The 20,142-nt window shown below is 35.1% G+C and overlaps 1 pseudogene; it reads right to left on the bottom strand.

Moving 5' to 3' along the window:
- Window positions 1-1,609: 1,609 nt before the first annotated feature.
- LOC148546620 (aspartic proteinase Asp1-like) lies at window positions 1,610-15,600 on the bottom strand (annotated as a pseudogene).
- Window positions 15,601-20,142: the final 4,542 nt, after the last annotated feature.

Raw genomic sequence — 20,142 nt, 5'->3', positions numbered from 1 at the left:
ACTCGGTTCACAAAAATAGCTATGAGCATTCCAAATCTCCATCCAAAAGTACATATTCATGCAATAAAGAGCAGACTTCGGTAAGAAAAGTTTCAGGAGACCATTGCTATTGCAAAGCCAAAGACTCTTGCTGAATTTCGTGAAAAAGCAAAAGGTCATATGAAACTTGAAGAACTTAGACAAACTCGACATCTAAATAAAGGGAACACTAACAAAGACAATGATAAAGGTCGGGATGTTAAGAAACCCTTTCCGGTTACACCTCGATATGACTCTTACACGCAATTCAACACTAAGCGAGAAAAATTATTTAGAAAATTTTAAATGCCAAGCTTATCAAACCTCTGCAGAAGACAGGTACTTATCAGGATATGAAAAATGTAGACAAGACAAGATATTGTGCTTTTCATCAGAAACATGGTCATACTACTGATGAATGTGTGGTGGCCAAGGATTTACTGGAACGACTAGCTCGGCAAGGTCATTTAGATAGGTACACTTATGGTCACATTCAAAAGAGAACAGGGCGTCCTATCGACCATTCCTCTGCAGAACAACATTCAAAAGATAAAGGTAAAAAGTGTCATTAATCAACCTACTTAACCACGAGGTGCAATTAATTGTATCTCTAGAGGATTTGCTGGTAGCGGCAAAACTAATTCTGCATGTAAGCATACATACCGAGCTATGTTCTCTGTGAAGGGAGTAGGTAGCTCTGTACAACCTCAGCCTAATAATTCAAAAATGGTATTCCACCCATCTGACTATAGAACCATAACCAAAAATTTGGATGATCCAATGGTCATTTCCATACAACTGGAGGATTTGATTGTACGCAAAGTCCTTCTAGATCTTGGGAGCAGTGCTAACGTCTTTTTTTATTCCATATTTCAAAAGATGCGGCTGAGCGATCACATTCTACAACCCTCATCTGACGACTTGGTGGGTTTCTCAAGTGAATGTTTTCCTGTTTTAGATTCTGTGTAGCTAAAAACCACACTGGTGAGCATCCCTTAACTAAAACTTTGGATATTCAATATTTTGTTGTCAATTATTATATTCCTTATAATATTATACTTGGTCGTTCTTTTCTAAATAATTTTAGTGCTATTATCTCTACAATTCATCTTTATATTAAATTTTGTCTACAGAATGATATTATTACTACTATACACACCATCAAGAAGCTCGACATTGCTATAACGCAAGTCTTCGAACACATGATTCAATAGAATTATGTTCCTAAATGTATGGATAGTATTCAATACTTTTTCCCAACACTAGTAAACCATTTTTCTAGTATATGGAAGCAACAATAAGTATACATCTTGCATTAATGGCATTTAAAGTCTCACTACTTCAGCACTTTTCTCCCTTAGTTAACCGTATTGGGGTTGGAACCTATCATCTATAATTTCATTAACATTATTACCTTATGCCACATAAAATATTGTACTAAACATATAGATATGTTGTGTTATGTGTAATCATATATTCTATCTTATTCACACGTGAGCATCTTGTGCCAAATAACTCATTTATTGTTCTGTTGTATCATAAGTTGCGAACATCGGTCAAAAAATACGCCAGAAAATACGAAGAGTTGGGCTTATAAGTTAAGGCTATCACATCCGGCAGAAACCCATTTGATCTTCTTGTTCTCATAGTGATAAATCACGATTTTATTTTGTAGCAAGATGTCTATTGAGCACAAGTTCAGAAAGAAGATGTATTTCATCAAATTTTTAAATGAAAGGGGAAGAAAAATGTAATCGGCATCAAATTTTATATTGTTGGTTTTCATTGAACTTTACCTCCTATTATGTTAAGATTTTTGAGACCTACTTCAGTGCCATCTAGAATCCCCAAGCATGCATTTCCATGTTTCTATAAAAAAGGACAGAAAGTTAGGCGCATAATTTCTCTTGTTCTCTTCACTAGAGTGGTAGAAATGTTATTCATAGTCTTAGAAGGTGCCAACAGTAACAATTAGATAAGATTATGGTGGTAGCTGAAACTGCAAATTCTTTGCTTTTTGGAAGCTCATTGCTAGGGACTTGAAATAGCTCTTTACTTCACTTAGCGATTTAAAAGGCTTTGCACCCTTCCAACAAATCGGTAGTGACTGATCATTAGTATCTCTTTCCAATTTCTGTCTCTTTAAATCATTAGTTACATGCATTTTAGGTTAAAAAAAGTCATAAAAGGGGATGAAATTTTTTATGTCTACAACATTTATTCTATCTTACCAGATCAACAACGGCTTCATAAGCTTTAGAATTCAAATATGTGTATGAGCTGCTGATGAGTTTGGAAAACTCTAATTTAAATTGATGATGATCAAACATTATTAACAGCAAAATTATTAATTTAATCTTGATTAAAGCATGTTAATTGTAATAATTTTTGCTGTGCAGATTCCTTTATGGGCCAAACAGAAAAGCAAAATTATTGCAAGAAACCAATCAGCCTTGGTTAATGTTTCCAATATTATATGGCTGAAGCAAGTTGTAAATTAATTGGGCCGAAAAAGAATTTTGGTGCAAGCCCAAATTAAAGTTGCATTTAGCCTTGATTGAATGCTTCTACATTATATGGCTGAATTGATTATTATGTTACTTGGGCCAGCTTTACTCATTATTGATACAAGCCCAAAATTGTTCCTCATGCATGATCCGAAAATAATTCATCAGGAAAGCAAATGTTGATATTTGCCTATGCCTTCCAACGGATCTCAACTCTAACCATGTGATGGATTTCAAAATTCATTCAATTATCATTTATTGTATGGGAACTATGAGAGAGAAATTGACAAATTGATTTGATGGTGATTAGCAATGCTACACGCTACTCCACCTAAGGGAAGTAAAAGCAACTCACATTAATTATTTTACTCAAACCTACTTGATTGCTTTTCTTCATACTTTCTTCTCTCTCATCTCTTTCTTTCTCTTCGGTCCTTACACAGCAAACCATAGAGACTTTGAGCTATCAAAAAGAAGGGAAGGCAAGTTACAAGACCATCACAATGATGGCAAGAAAACATAAAAAATGCAGTGGCTAAGATCTTTAAACCATGAAAGGAAAGATATGGTGATGGGATCTCAGCCTCTCCATACCAAAAATAGATAAGGAGATTCGGCCAATAAGAAGAAGATCTTGGAGGAGATGGCTTGTCTCTGCTTTTGAAGTTCACTCATCACAGAAGGTAGCTAGGGTGGTTACGTGAGGGAGGAAGCAAAAGTGGAGCAGAAGAATTCATCATCATCATGAAGCATCAAGGGCCAGAAATCCATCTTGGAAAGCAAGCCAAGGATGGAGAGCTCGGATTGATGAAGAGTGATGACCAAGGAAGGACTAGAGGTAATTGCATGTTGATTATTGCATGGATTATCTCTTCTCTCTCTGGCCGAACCGGTTTCTGTTTCTTGGAGAAGAAGAAGTTGGCTAGGTTTTTGGTTTCAACCTTGGAGGCTTCTCCCTATAAGTAAGGGTGAACAGTCAGGGTTTGATTCAAGGAGAAAGTTTGAGAGTGCAAGGCACAGTGTTCTCAGAGCTACCTGAGCTAATAGTTTTCTCTTCTCCTTCAATATATTCTGTTTTGTATTTTTCTGTTTAATTTTGTCATGTCTTGAGTCTCATGGAAAAAGGCAAACAGTGAGGTTTGTATGAAAAAGCCATAGAGTAGAAAAAGGCAGAGAGTGAAAAATTAAAAGAAAAAACCATAGATGTCCTTAGAGTTCCTTTGTTCATCTATGTTGTGTTTCATGATTATGTGGGAATCCCCTTGTAAGTTAGGTTAGCACTTTACAGTTTGTAATCAGGAAGATTATAGTGAAATTCTATCATGTTTGTGATGGAGACTGGATGTAGGCTGCACTGCACTTAGCAGCTGAACCAGGATATATCTGGGTATAATTTTCTCTCTTTTCTACTCCATTTATGTTTCTACTGCACAGGAGCAAAAACCAAAAATATCTTGTGTCAAGTGACGAGACAAAAAGAAAAGTCTCGTGGCTGGGGACGAGACAAAAGAAAAAGTCTCGTGGCTAGTTACGAGATAAAAAGACAAAAAGTTTCCAAAATTGGTTTCAAAGGTCAGCAAGTATTTTCAAGCAAAAAGGGGCTAAGATTCAACCCCTCCTTCTCTTAGCCATTGATAACCATCAGCTACCACTATGGAAGATAAGTTCAAGATCCTTAATAGAGGTACCCTTTCCATTGAATAAAAGTTTGGCAGGTCCTGCACTGTAGTGTTTTCTATGTGTGAGCTTTCTCAAGTTGGACGGATGAAGATAGAAAAATGGTGGAGCTCAACGCCAAAGCTATCAATCTGCTCAACTGTGCTATCAGCTTTGAGGAGTACCGACGGGTATCACGTTGGACAACAGCAAAGGAAATCTGGGACAAACTCCTAGTTACTCATGAAGGAACAACCATTGTGAAAAAGACCAGGATAGATATGTTAAACAGAGAGTACGAAATGTTTGCAATGAAGGAAGGAGAATCCATTGATGAGATGTTTGAGCGCTTCAACACCATTATTGTTGGCTTGGATGCTATGGGAATCAAGTATCTTGAATCTGTGCTAGTGAAAAGAGTGTTGAGATGTCTCACAAAAGAGTGGAAAACAAAAGCTTAAATTATCTCTGAGAGTAGTGGTCTTGACTCTATGACTTATGATGATTTGAGAGGAAATTTACTTGCTTTTGAAAACACCTACTTGAAAAAAGATTCAAAAAAGAAAGGAATAGCTTTTTCTTCTGTCACTAACCCTCTGGATGATGAATCCAGTGATAACTCATCTGAAAATGAATTTGTGTTGTTTGCAAAAAAAATCAAAAAAATGATGAAGCTCAAAGGCAAAGGCAGCAGCTCAAGGAAAATGAAGAAAGACCTTAGCAAAGTAACTTGTTACAACTGCAAGGAAATGAGGCATTTCAAATCTGATTGTCCCAAGTTAAAGAAGGAAGAAAAGCCAAAAAAAGTAAAGAAGAAGGGACTGATGGCTTCATGGGAAGATTTGGAAAATGACTCGGATGATGATGATGAAGAATCCAAGACCAAGTCACAACCTTGTCTCATGGCAGATCACATAGATCAGGTAGTCTTTCATAACCCTATCACTGAAGACCTTCATCTTATGATAGACCACCTTTCTGAAAAAATAAGATGCTTCCTGCTGGAAAATCAAGAACTTGAACAACAAATCACCATTCTTAAAGCTGAAAACAGTTTTCTTAAAAAAAAAGTAAGGGAGGCCGAAACTGATTGTGATCTTGTTGAAGAAAATAAGCAGTTAAAAGCCCAAATTAAGAGCTGTGAAAGTGATCATTCCGTTCTTGTATATGTAGATTGTTTTAAAAGGAATGAAGAGTTGCTTAAAGAGGTTAAAAGGCTTAAGGAAGACTTAGCCAAGTTCACTCAAAGTTCTGAAAATCTGAATCAAATCTTGGCTAGTCAAAAACCTCTTTATGATAAGGCTGGGCTAGGGTTTTATAAATCTGCTGAAAAATCTCATTTTGAAAACTTTGCATCATCTTCTAATGATACAAGATTTTAAGACCCCACCTACTTTAACAAAACAACAACTCCAAGATTTTGTAGACTATGCAATCGAAATGGACACTTTCCTATTCAATGTTTCTTTGGTGAAAAAATGATTGGTGATAAAGTTTGTAAAGTTGTTTTTGATTATAATGGCTTAGGACATAAGAGATGGTTTAACGTGAAAGGATCCAAGAAAATTTGGATACCTAAGGTCACTTGAGCTTGTTTTGTAGGTGTGCTTAACATCCAAACAGAAAGAAAATATGTGGTATATGGATAGCGGATGCTCTAGGCATATGACCGGAAAGACAACTTTCTTCATAAAGCTTGATGAATATGATGGAGGACTTGTCACTTTTGGTGATGATGCAAAAGGAAAAATAGTGGCTGTTGGGAAAGTTGGTAAAAATTTTTCATCTTGTATAAATGATGTTCTTCTTGTACATGGTTTGAAACATAATTTACTTAGTATTAGCCAATTGTGTGATTTAGGCTTTGAGGTTATTTTTAGGAAGTTTGTTTGTTTAGTTGTTTGTGAGAAAACTGGGGATATTTTATTTGAAGCTAAAAGATGTAATAATGTGTATGGATTGACTCTTGAGGACCTTAAAGAACAAAATGTGACATGCTTTACATCTCTTGAATTTGAAAAATGGCTATGGCATAGAAAGTTGGGTCATGCAAGCATGTACCAAATTTCTAAGCTAGTTAAGAAAAATCTGGTTAGAGGAATTCCAAAAATTAAATTTGATAAGGATCTTACTTATGATGCTTGCCAATTGGGCAAACAAGTAAATCCTCCTTTAAACCTAAAGATGGAATCTCAACCAAAAGGCCATTAGAGATGTTGCATATTGATCTTTTTGGACCAACAAGAACTCAAAGTTTAGGAGGTAAACACTATGGTCTTGTGGTGGTAGATGATTACTCTAGATTTGGTTGAGTTCTTTTCCTTGCTCATAAAAATGATGCTTCCATGCCTTTTCTACTCTTTGCAAGAAAATTCAAAATGAAAAGGATTTAAAAATTGCCCATTTAAGAAGTGATCATGGAAGAGAATTTAAAAACCAAGATTTTGAAAAATTCTGTGATGACTTAGGAATTTCTCATAAATTTTCATGCCCTAGAACCCCCCAACAAAATGGGATGGTTGAGAGAAGGAATAGAAGCCTTCAAGAGATGACTAGGACAATGCTTTGTGAGAATGAGATTCCTAAATTTTTATGGGCTGAAGCTGTAAATATAGCTTGTTACATTTTGAATAGGACAATCATTCGAAAAGGGTTGAAGAAAACTCCTTATGAGCTATGGAAAGGAACCCCTCCAAATCTTAAGTACTTTCATGTTTTTGGATGCAAATGCTTTGTGCTTAACAATAAAGAAAACCTTGGAAAGTTTGATCCAAAATCCTATGAAGGAATGTTTGTTGGATATTCCACCACAAGCAAGGTCTATAGAGTTTATCTATCATAGAGGAATCCATACATGTTACTTTTTGTGATTCTAATTTAATTTCCAGTGCTGTGATAGATAATGATTTAGATGGTGAAGAGGCCGGAACAAGTAAAGAAAATCCCAAATCCGTTCAAAATGAAGAATCTGCCAGTCCAGTTTTGTCTCATCAGATTGGAGGAGACATTTCCATTTTGTCTCCTGAGTAGGCACGAGAAACTGAAACAGTGAGACCACCAGAAGCTCATCAAAGCTCAACACCTGTTCGAAAGCCTAGAGAATGAAAGTCCATGAGGGGTTATCCTCATGACTTCATCATTGGTGATCCATCTCAAGGTGTAACAACAAGATCTTCCACCAAAAGACAATCCGAACCAAGCAATTTTGCCCTCTTGTCACAAATGGAGCCCAACAATGTCAAACAAGCTCTTGAAGATCCATCTTGGGTCAAAGCAATGCAAGAAGAACTTGCTCAATTTGACAAGAATGAGATTTGGACACTAGTACTCCATCCGGATGATAAGAAAGTTACGGGTACTAAGTGGGTATTTAAAAATAAACTTGGTGAGGATGGACAAGTTGTTCGTAACAAGGCTAGATTAGTGGCCCAAGGTTACAATCAAGAAGAGGGTATAGATTTCGATGAGTCTTTTGCTCCGGTAGCTAGAATGGAAGCAATTAGGTTGCTTCTTGCCTATGCTGCCCATAAAGGTTTCAAAATATTTCAAATGGATGTTAAATGTGCTTTCCTTAATGGCTTTATTGATAGAGAAGTGTATGTGGCTCAACCCCCCGGTTTTGAACATAAAGATTTCCCAAATCATGTTTTTAAACTATCTAAGGCTCTTTATGGTCTTAGACAAGCTCTAAGAGCTTGGTATGAAAGGCTTAGTACTTTCTTGTTGGAAAATCAATTTCAAAGGGGTACCACCGACACTACTTTATTTATTAAAGCATCTAATGATGATATACTCCTTGTTCAAGTTTATGTTGATGACATTGTATTTGGATCGGCCAATGTATCCTTGTGTGAAGAGTTTGGAAAACTTATGACTAGTGAGTTTGAAATGAGTTTAATGGGAGAGCTAACTTTCTTTCTTGGCCTCCAAATCAAACAAACTCCTAGTGGTACTTTTATTCACCAAGAAAAGTATGCAAAAGAACTTATCAAAAAGTTTGGCCTAGAAAATTCCAAACCAATGGGTACACCAATGCATCCTAACACAAAACTTGAAAAGGATGATGACGGCCAAGATGTGGATGAAACAAGGTATAGAGGAATGATAGGTTCACTAATGTACCTTACCTCCTCTAGACCGGATATTGTCCAAAGTGTGGGTGTATGCTCAAGGTTTCAATCTCACCCAAAAGAATCCCACCTTACTGCTGTTAAACGCATCATTAGATACATTAAGGGGACTTATAATTTTGGATTGTGGTATCCTAAATCTAATGAATTTTGTGCAGTAGGATTTTGTGATGCAGATTATGCGGGAGATAGAGTGGATAGACGGAGCACATCCGGCATGTGTTGCTTCCTTGGAAGCTCACTCAACATGTGGTCAAGCAAGAAGCAAGCCACAGTGGCTTTATCCATGGCTGAAGCAGAATACATTTCTGCATCTGCATGTTGCTCTCAATTAATTTGGTTAAAAACACAATTGGAAGATTACAAATTAAAAATTAATAGTATACCCTTATTTTGTGATAATATGATTGCTATAAACATTTCAAAAAATCCTGTTCTGCACTCAAGAACCAAACACATTGAGATAAAATATCATTTTATTAGGGAGCATGTGCAAAAGGGTACAATTGATATTCAATTTGTAAAATCTAAAGACCAAATTGCTGATATTTTTACAAAACCCCTCTGTGAAGACAGATTCTGCACCTTGAGAAAAATTTTGGGAATGTTTGATTTAAGTTTTATTGATAACTTGTGAATGTTTAACTCTGTTCAGTTTTGTCTCGTAGGTTTGGACCAAATAAAAATGAGGACATGATGGAAGGGCTATAATCAAGGGGGAGGCAACGCAGAATTCAATCTTCATGGGCCCTACTAAATTTCTTTGACCCCACCATGACAGTTTTTGTTAGTTCCTTATTTTTTTTAAAAATAAAATCACAAAATCTCTTGGTTGTCTTATCAAATCTTGTTGGAAGAAGCATGTTGTCAAATCAGATCTTTCCTTCCAACTAATCCCTTGATTTAAGGAAACTTCTTTTCAGTTTTTTAAAACTTCTCTGGTTAATAACCGCGCCCTTAATGGTTAATAACTCCCTCCACTATCTCTTTCCAATCAGCATTTAATGTCCCTCTAACCTCCCTCTACTCACCTCACCATTCGGCCACCTCTCTCTCTCTAACTTCCATCACCATTCATCTTTCTCATAATGAAAAAGAAAACAACACCAAGGAAGAGTGAAAGAATTCGTCTCTCTCAAAAGCCTTCCACTCCCCAAACACATACACACATACACATTCACTCCACTTCTTCATCTTCTCCTTCACCTCCCACCAAGAAAACCGAATCCATAAGGCGCAAAGTTATAGCCCAGAAATCTTCTGGAAGGAGAAAAAGTGACAAGAACAAGGAACCAATTATGGAGGAAGAGGAAGAGGAATCTCATACATCACCTCCACCATCACCACCGAAGAAGTCCACCCCTCATGCGTCTGGAAAAAGCTCTCAGAAAACCAAAGGTTTCGTGCTTCATGAGACCCGGGAACCCGCAAACCTTGGCTCAATGGATTTCAAGAACAAATTTCATAAGCCACATTCTCACTTTGATCCTTCAAGGTTTTCTACATGTGCATTCTATGAATTCCACAAAGAGGTTTTGGAAAAGCGGCATCTGTGTCCCTCATACTTGGTGAATCTTGATTCTTTGGCGGCCAAAGGGATTGATTTACACCCTCTACTTGACAATCTCAAATGGTCTCCATTGCTCCTCATTCACAAAATGGTTTACCCAGGGTTGGTAAGACAGTATTATGCGAATCTGAGATTGATTGATGGAAGTCTTCACTCCTACGTGAAGCGTGTGCATATCACTCTGAATGCTAAGACCATTGGTTCTGCCCTTGGTTACACTGATGAAGGGCCAAGGGTTTATATGACTGACAAATGGGATGCACACGTTGGAGTCGCATACAAGCAAGTTCTTCATAAAATTTGTGAAAATCTGTCTGGACTAGATGGCACTGTTCCTACTCACAAGGCTCTTGGACCAACAAATTCACTACTGCACCGCATCATAACTCACATTCTTACCCCCACAGAGTGGCTCTCATAACAGGGTAACAGTATCTGACTGTCTCATACTATTTACTCTCGTTACTTCATCTTCTATTTCATATAGTTATCTCATGATTAGACATATGTGGGAGTCTGTAAAGAGTACAAAAAAGGATAATTTACCTTATGGAATGTTTCTCACGTGCATTTTTGAGTACTTTAAGGTATATTTAACAAATGAGGATGTAGAAAACAAGGTCTCTATGATCAAAGGGGGCGGCGCTGCTAAAAAGGGAAAGAAGTCTATGGCTTCTGATGATGATTTCGAAAGTAGGCCAGAACCCTCCAAGGCTGCCGAATCCTTCAGAGATATTCTCACAGAATTCTCCAACATGTCCGAACTCATGGTTCAATTTCATAAGTCTGCTCGCAAACTTGCATATGAAAATGAGTCGGCCTGGAAGAAATGCCAAGAAAGGGTCGGTCTAATGCTGGAAAGCCTTGATGATGAAGTTGGTAGTGAAGCAGGGACCGAGGGATCTGACTTTAATCTCTCTAATGATTAAACTTATGTTTACTGTTTGATATTGGCACACTTAGGCTCAATTTGGTACTTTGTTTTGGCTTGTTTCTGTTGGAACAATAACTCTGTGATACTTTGTAGACACTTTTGGGTTATATTTTGCATATTATGCTTCCATGTTAAATCTTCTTGCAGGTGCCCCTTTGATGACAAAAGGGGGAGAAAGTGCTAAAAATTGAAATGAAAAACAGGGGATGAACAGGGGATGAAATTTTTGGTTGAAAATTCATGATCACCCTTGTTAAAAGGATGCATGTTGATAATATTCGATCTGTTTCACTGTGATTACTGCTGCTAGAAATGAATTTGGTTTATGATGTTTGACAATGCATTTGTTTTGATTATATGAATGCCTAGTTGTTGAGTTATCTTGATGAATATGCATGCCTCTTTTGAAATAAGAATATTCTGATTCATCTTGGTAAACATGCTGGCTTGATAACTTATTTTTGGCAGTTTCTTTAAACTGTGTAAAATATAACAGCTGCCATGTTTGATGTGATCATGTGTGATTCAAAAATATTTTTCTTACCATAATCATATTGCTCTGATATCTTGATTGGAAAATATTTGAAAATCTTTTGAACATTTTTTTGTACTAAATTGATATGTATAAAGTTCGAGCAGAAAATCAAATTATTGATAACAAATGAGTTTTGATTATCATCCAATTCTACTCATAAATCAAGCCATTCAACATCTTACATTGAATATGTTGAATAACATTGTTGCCTTAGGCTTGATAAAATTGTTACAGGTGTAAAGCTTCCCTTGCTAAAATAGCATATATTAAGGGGGAGTCTTGTGACAATTTGAAAGGGGGGAGAAATACAAATCTTCAAAGGGAGTACTCTATACTCTAATTCTTTGATTTCTTTCCATTTCAATTTTAATAATGTTTGTCATCAAGGGGGAGATTGATGAGTTTGAAAAACTCTAATTTAAATTGATGATGATCAAACATTATTAACAGCAAAATTATTAATTTATTCTTGATTAAAGTATGTTAATTGTAATAATTTTTGCTGTGCAGATTCCTTTATGGACCAAACAGAAAAGCAAAATTATTGCAAGAAACCAATCAGCCTTGGTTAATGTTTCCAATATTATATGGCTGAAGCAAGTTGTAAATTAATTGGGCCGAAAAAGAATTTTGGTGCAAGCCCAAATTAAAGTTGCATTCAGCCTTGATTGAATGCTTCTACATTATATGGCTGAATTGATTGTTATGTTACTTGGGCCAGCTTTACTCATTATTGATACAAGCCCAAAATTATTCCTCATGCATGATCCGAAAATAATTCATCAGGAAAGCAAATGTTGATATTTGCCTATGCCTTCCAACGGATCTCAACTCTAACCATGTGATGGATTTCAAAATTCATTCAATTATCATTTATTGTATGGGAACTATGAGAGAGAAATTGACAAATTGATTTGATGGTGATTAGCAATGCTACACGCTACTCCACCTAAGGGAAGTAAAAGCAACTCACATTAATTATTTTACTCAAATCCACTTGATTGCTTTTCTTCTTACTTTCTTCTCTCTCATCTCTTTCCTTCTCTTCGGTCCTTACACAGCAAACCATGGAGACTTTGAGCTATCAAAAAGAAGGGAAGGCAAGCTACAAGACCATCACAATGATGGCAAGAAAACATAAAAAATGCAGTGGCTAAGATCTTTAAACCATGCAAGGAAAGATATGGTGATGGGATCTTAGCCTCTCCATACCAAAAATGGATAAGGAGATTCGGCCAGTAAGAAGAAGATCTTAGAGGAGATGGCTTGTCTCTGCTTTTGAAGTTCACTCATCACAGAAGGTAGCTAGGGTGGTTACGTGAGGGAGGAAGCAAAAGTGGAGCAGAAGAAGTCATCATCATCATGAAGCATCAAGGGCCAGAAATCTATCTTGGAAAGCAAGCCAAGGATGGAGAGCTCGGATTGATAAAGAGTGATGACCAAGGAAGGACTAGAGGTAATTGCATGTTGATTATTGCATAGATTATCTCTTCTCTCTCTCTGGCCGAACCGATTTCTGTTTCTTGGAGAAGAAGAAGTTGGCTAGGTTTTTTATTTCAACCTTGGAGGCTTCTCCCTATAAGTAAGGGTGAACAGTCAGAGTTTGATTCAAGGAGAAAGTTTGAGAGTGCAAGGCACAGTATTCTTAGAGCTACCTGAGCTAATAGTTTTCTCTTCTCCTTCAATGTATTCTGTTTTGTATTTTTCTGTTTAATTTTGTCATGTCTTGAGTCTTATGGAAAAAGACAAACAGTGAGGTTTGTATGAAAAAGCCATAGAGCAGAAAAAGGCAGAGAGTGCAAAATTAAAAGAAAAAGCCATAGATGTCCTTAGAGTTTCTTTGTTCATCTATGTTGTGTTTCATGATTCTGTGGGAATCCCCTTTTAAGTTGGGTTAGCACTTTACAGTTTGTAATCAGGAAGATTATAGTGAAATTCCATCATGTTTGTGATGGAGACTGGATGTAGGCTGCACTGCACTTAGCAGCTGAACCAGGATATATCTGGGTGTAATTTTCTCTCTTCTCTACTCCATTTCTGTTTCTACTGCACAGGAACAAAAACAAAAAATATCTCGTGTCAAGTGATGAGACAAAAAGAAAAGTCTCGTGGCTAGGGACGAGACAAAAGAAAAAGTCTCGTGGCTAGTTACGAGATTAAAAGACAAAAAGTTTTCAAAATTGGTTTCAAAGGTCAGCAAGTATTTTCAAGCAAAAAGGGGCTAAGATTCAACTCCCCCTTCTCTTAGCCACTGATAACCATCAGCTGCCACTATGGAAGATAAGTTCAAGATCCTTAATAGAGGTACCCTTTCCATTGAATAAAAGTTTGGCAGGTCCTGCACTGTAGTGTTTTCTATGTGTGAGCTTTCTCATTTTTTTGACTAATTAAATAATATATACGAACTTCAACAAAAACTTACTCCAAAGAACCAGGAAACATGGGTATCCAAACAACTACAGATGAGGGAATTAAATCATCTCCAAAGAATAGAAACCCTCCTCCTTGCACACTTAAGCAGTGACCAACCACATCTCGAACCAAACCAAGAGCATGAAGTTGGGACAAAAAGCTTGCAATGCCCCTGCCAAGGCCAAGGACTCTTGCTGTCGATGGCAGAGAGTTAAGACCAAAATACTTCTGATTATATCCACACCTACCCATGTAAAAAAAAAAAACTCTAAATAAATTCAGGAAGACAAATAACAATTTTCCTATAGTATCATTCACCAATAATACCCTTATTTGAAATTGTCATAATTTGATAATTGACAATTATCAAAGCGGTAACCAATGACACTAATCTTGCAGCTGAATCAATACCAGCTCAAATACTAAATCTATATTTAGTAGTTGGGGCAGAACACAAAAACGTATTTAGTGCGTAGGTAACACAAGATAACACGTCAATACACAAGTTTCTCTCATTTTTTGTCCTTCTAAATTTTCTATCTTTGTATCCCTATCTACCAAACACGGCCTAAGACTAATGCATAATGATTGTACAACCAATATCACACATAAAGATAGAAAGAAAATACTCACCCAAAACCTATCCTTGGGCGTACCAGAGAGCCATTGGTGTACGGCGAGATAATGTGATCTCGAACTAACACACCAGAGAAGACCCTTGGTCAGCATACTCAATCTTATAGTCGCATTGGTTCGGGGCAGCACATTGATACTCATTTGATGAGTGAATTCCAGCACACAACTCTTCATCACATTGCACAAGGTTATTTTTGGGCTTATACAATTGATCTGGTGGCTGTGAAAGACCGAAAGACAAGACAGAGACCAAATAAAAATCTTGCAATGACAAAATGGTTGTATTAATATTTCATAATGTGGCTTAAACTTTATGTTTACCTTAGTGCAACCTTTACATGGTGCATCACACTGAACCCAAGTTAGGTCACAGAGTCAATGTCAAAATCGTATAGTTTGGAAGGATAGCCAATGCTTAAGGACACTGTGTAATGCCTATAAAGAGAGGAACATTAAAGAAAATATTTCCCAAGCAGTATAATTCAAACCTGATACTAAAAAAATTACTTTAAAAAGTCAGCAAATATAGTGAAGAATCAATATGAATCTCCTAAGCAAAATAAGAGACTTATTTTAGAATGGGATTGAATAATGTTTTAAAACAATTAGCATAGCTCCCATCAAAAGATAGAAATAGAAAAAATTATCCAAAAAACCAAACCCATAAAAAATTTAAAGAAAAATATCATACTGAAATAGAATTTGGAGAAGAATCAACAACAAAAAAATTTGATTTTCTTTGAAGATAAAGATTAAAGGTTGAAAAAATTAAAGAGGAGTTCAAGAAATCATAAGAGACATACTCAAGAGGGTAGACATTCCCTTTAAAATAGAAAACAGCTGAGAAAGCATAAGAAGCTTTGGGTTTTTTTTGGGATTTCGAGGTTGATTGGCTACTAAAAAGTAACTGAAAAAATGATAGAAAATAACAGAAAAAATATTACTGTGTGTAAATCTACTATTTCCCAACTTTTGATATTCTTTAGAAAGAAAAGGAATCGCTTTGCCGCTGAAGAATAGAGAAGAGAAAAAGCCAGTAACAAGTTTGAACTTTGAAAAAAAAAATTAATTTTAATGAAGTAAGCGGTGGACCGGGAAAATTGTGATACGAAAAAATGACAAAAAAAAAAACTGAAGATACACTACTGGTGTGTCTTACTCGTCTTTTGTTACATTGCTAAGCTGCCGTGTCTTACATACATGGTAACGGAGAAAAACACACATTTAATTTTTTTTTTCAAAAACAAAAAATAATTTATTTTATAAAAAAAAATATAGCATATTACGTATTCTTATAAGTGTGCAAAGATAAAGAAATATAAGTAGGAATAAAGTGAAAACTGATCTTAAAAGGTGAAAATATTAGATAAAATAAATATTCTCTTTTTTAACTATATTTTCTTTTTGAATTGTACCTCTATTTTTAAAATCAAATTTAATTGTACTCTTATCTTATCTATTTTATTTATTTTGTACTTGTATCTCATATTTATTTTTTAATATTGATATAATTTATTTTTATATTTAAAAATATTAATTTTAAATATTTTTATTTTAAATTGTCTCTTTCACATTATTTTTTTAAATATTATAAATATTTTTTTCAATAAAATAAAAAAATGATTTATTATGAAAATAATTTATTTAATGAACAATTAATTAAGAAAGTACTAGTAAATAAAAATTATAAAAGAAATACTAGTAAAAAAGTTGGTTTTTATCTTTTTAAATTTTCTTTTAATTTTAATAATTTATTCATTACTTTTTTAATTTTTATTTGTTACAAAAAAAATATGTTTAAAGTACAAATTTTAAGATTTTTGTTGTAAGTATCTAATTTTTAGTATTCTTTTGTGTAATTTTGATGGATTTATTTTATTATTAATTATTTTACATGTATATATCTGATCTTGCATCATTTAAATAAATGAAAATAAGTTTTTTTTAATGAAATAATTAACAACCAAACTAACTATTATATATAGTGTAGTGAATCAATAATCAATTTTCATAGGTATTTATATTTTTGATATTTATGTAGCCAGTGATTTTACTAATTTAAACTTGTATATGTATGAACTACTTATGTTTAGAACTTTTTTTTTACATAGTTTATAGTTGTTGAGATATATTTTTATAAAATAAAATAGTATAACTTTCTAAAATATTATATGTTTTACATTGTAAATAATCTTTTTTTATTATGAATATAATTAATTATTCTAAGATAGTAATTTATTTCATATTTTATAATGAATAAAATTAATGTTAACTTAATAAAAAATTAAATAACTAAAATTATAATTGAATAAAAATATAATTCTTAAATTCTAAATATTAAAAATACATTTTGAAAATAAACCAACCAAATATATTTTCATTATTTTTTAGTTTAGAAATAAATTCTCTTTTCACGTGAGGAGTACATACTTCTTCAACTTGTTTTACTAGGATTTTTTTCAAAACAGAATTCTTGTGCCTTCTAGATCAATGTTTAATTTTTGTCAATTCTTTTATTTAATTTTTTTTATTTCCTTCTTTATCCCATCCCTTTTAATTCGCCATGAGAGTTCTTTCATAGAATTGTCGCGGTTTGGGAAGATCCCTGACAGTTCATAACCTTAAAGGGATGTGCTAATTTCACTCCTCCAAAATTGTGTTTCTATGTGAAACAAAAAATCAATCTCGTCTGATGGAAAGTAAGTTGAGATTTTGTCATTTTACGGATTGGAGGATTGCTAGTCTGACGGGTATAGCTGGTGGATTGGCTTTAGCATGGAAGGAGGGCACAGCGGTTGAGATTCTTGCTGAAAAAGAGTTTTTTATAGCTACCAAGGTAACTGATCATGTTTTAAACTGTTCTTAGGGGCTGATTGGGGTACATTTAAATAGTTTGGATGGGTGAATTTGTGAATTTTATTGATGGTGGTGAACTGAAGGACTTGGGTATGATTGAGAGAAGGTTCAACTGGACTAATAAGCGATGAGGGCAGGACCAGATCAGGGAGCGACTTGACCGTGCACTTGCAAATGGTGAGTGGATGGATTGTTTTTCATCAGCCTCGCTGTCTCGGCTCGCAGAAAACGGTTCAAAGCATGCGCCTATCCTCCTTGATACAAATCTAGTCATGGAAAAATCTAATTAGAGGTTTAAGTTTCAAGAGAGATGGTGTGGTTTAGAAGAAATTCGGATAATTATCACTGAAGCTTGGAAGGAATGGGTGGATGGCTCAGCAATTTTTTTTTTTTGCTCAAAAATTGAAGCATTGTAGGCACTGTATTATTCAATGGCAGCAATAGAACAAATCTAATTCGAAGAAGGACATTGGTGAACTCACATCTCAGCTTGAAATTCTCAGAGAAGAGGATATTATAGGGGGAGAATAGGTTGAAGCCTTGGAAAATAAACTTGAGGATGCTTACTTTAGGGAGAAAAGCTATGGGAGGGAGAAATCTCGTGTAAAGTGGCTAAAAGAAGGGGACAGAAATACAAGTTTCTTTCACCAATCAATTTAATCCAGAATCTGGAGAAATAATAATTTGAAAACTGGAAAAGAATGATGGTACGTGTGCTACCACCCCTAAGAAAATTGCCCAAGTAGCTGAAACATACTTCAAGGATATCTTCACATCGATTAACCAAGCTAATCTGGCACATGCATTCGAAGATTTTGACACCAAAGTTTCAGCAACCATGAACAAAAAATTAACTAGACCGGTCAGTTTTGATGAGGTAAAATGTGCGGTCTTTAGTATTCACCCCAGAGTGTCCCTGGTGATGATGGATTTACGGCTGAATTCTTTCAATTCTACTTAAGTTTAGTAGGGGAGGATGTTTTTAAGGCTGTCCACGATTTCTTTGTCAGTGGTAGACTACTAAAGAGCTTCAACCATATACAAATCTATCTCATTCCTAAGATTCCTGATGCAAAGGATATAACACAGGTTAGACCCATCAGCCTTTTCTCAGTTGTGTATAAGATTATTTTTAAAGTACTAGTCCATCGGCAACAAAAATTTATGACTTCGCTGATCAGTCCTAATCAAAGTGTCTTCATTAGGGGTAGATTGATTTCAAACAATGTCCTAGTCGCTCATGAATGTATGCACTATCTAAAGACAAAGAAGAGGGGTCTATCGAGTGAAATGGTTGTTAAATTGGATATGAGCAAAGCCTATGATCATGTTAAGTGGCATTTTCTTTGATTCATTTTGGAGAAGCTGGGATTTGAATTTAGGTGGATTGGTTGGATACAAGAGGTGGTGACTACAGTTTCTTATCCTGTCATTGTTGAAGGTCAACCTTTTAATTTTTTCAAACCAAATAATGGAGGTATCCGTCAAGGAGACCCTCTATCTCCCTACCTTTTTCTTTTTTGTGGAGAAAGATTATCCTTTTGATAAACAATACAGAGCAAAACAGTCTCATTGAAGGTATTCAAATCAACTGAAGATGTCCTACTGTTAATCATTTATTGTTTGCGAATGACTCAATCCTTTTTTGCAAAGCGTTAGAAAACAGCTGTGAAAATATTCTCAATCTTCTTTAGTCATACGAGGGGTTCAGTGGCCAAAAAGTTAATTTGCATAAATCAGCTCTATTTTTTAGTAATAATACTCCTCCCGCTGTGCGATTACTACTGGCTCGAAAATTGAAAATTGTTCATATTAGTGCACATGATAAATATTTGGGTCTTCCATCTATAGTCCAAAAATAAAAAAAGGCCACCTTCGGAGAAATCAAGGACAACGTGAGGAAGCGATTTTAAGGGTGGAAAAGAAAACTTCTCTCCTCTGCAGGCAAGCATGTTTTAATCAAAGCTATTGGGGAGGCTATCCCAATTTATTCATTATCATGTTTTCGTCTTCTTGACACTTTAATTAGGGAGATTCATGATGTGAGATTTTATGTCGGTCTAGAATTTACCAATAAAATTCCGTTGTGAGTATAGTCTAAACCAACAAGCTATCTCGCACCAAATTTAGAAAATGTGTCACCATCATTCAAAATCAATAACCGGGAGTAGAATCCCGGGTCATTCTCCCTAGGAGTTTTCCTAAGATGCATGTCATTGGTTAGGATTTCTCTTGGTATTTTGGAGTTGAATACAAAAAAAGTAAATGAACATGAAACTAAAACAATGAACAATCAACAATTGGAATAAGGAAACTAAGAAATTGCAATAACAAGAGAGAATGGTAATCAATCAATGTAAAATCCTTGGCTAGGGGTGAGAATTGGAATTCCTATCATCATTGCCTCCATCAATTGTGACAATAATTGGCTATTGCTCCACTTAATTAACCTCTAACTATGAAGGAAAGTCAAGTGGAGATAATCAAATTGAGTCCACAAGTCCTAGTTAAATCCTAAGGAAAGACTAGCTTTAGTGGCATTCAAGTCAACTAGCAACTTCCAATTATCAATTACAAAAGACTTTGACAATTCAAATGTCTCCAATTACCCAACCCCGAGCCAAGAGTGAAAATCTACTCCATAACTACAATGGACAATTCCTCAAACACTTGGTGAGCAAGAATGAAAGACATTGTAAAATTGAGAAAAGAATTCAAATCAAAGTTATCCACTACAAACAACTAACAACAACAAAGCAATTAACAATAATGATCATGAAATTCCTCAATGCATTAATAGAAATCAATGTAAACAAGATCCAAATCTAAGATCCAAAATAACTAGAATAACAAGAACATTAAATGAGAGTAGGAGAATGAGATCTATA

Source organism: Arachis ipaensis, chromosome B9, assembly GCF_059453495.1.
Source record: "Arachis ipaensis isolate K30076 ecotype BB chromosome B9, ASM5945349v1, whole genome shotgun sequence".
Lineage (NCBI taxonomy): Eukaryota > Viridiplantae > Streptophyta > Magnoliopsida > Fabales > Fabaceae > Arachis > Arachis ipaensis.
The sequence above is the reverse complement of the archived record's forward strand: the minus strand, read 5'-3'. Positions and strand labels throughout refer to the sequence as shown.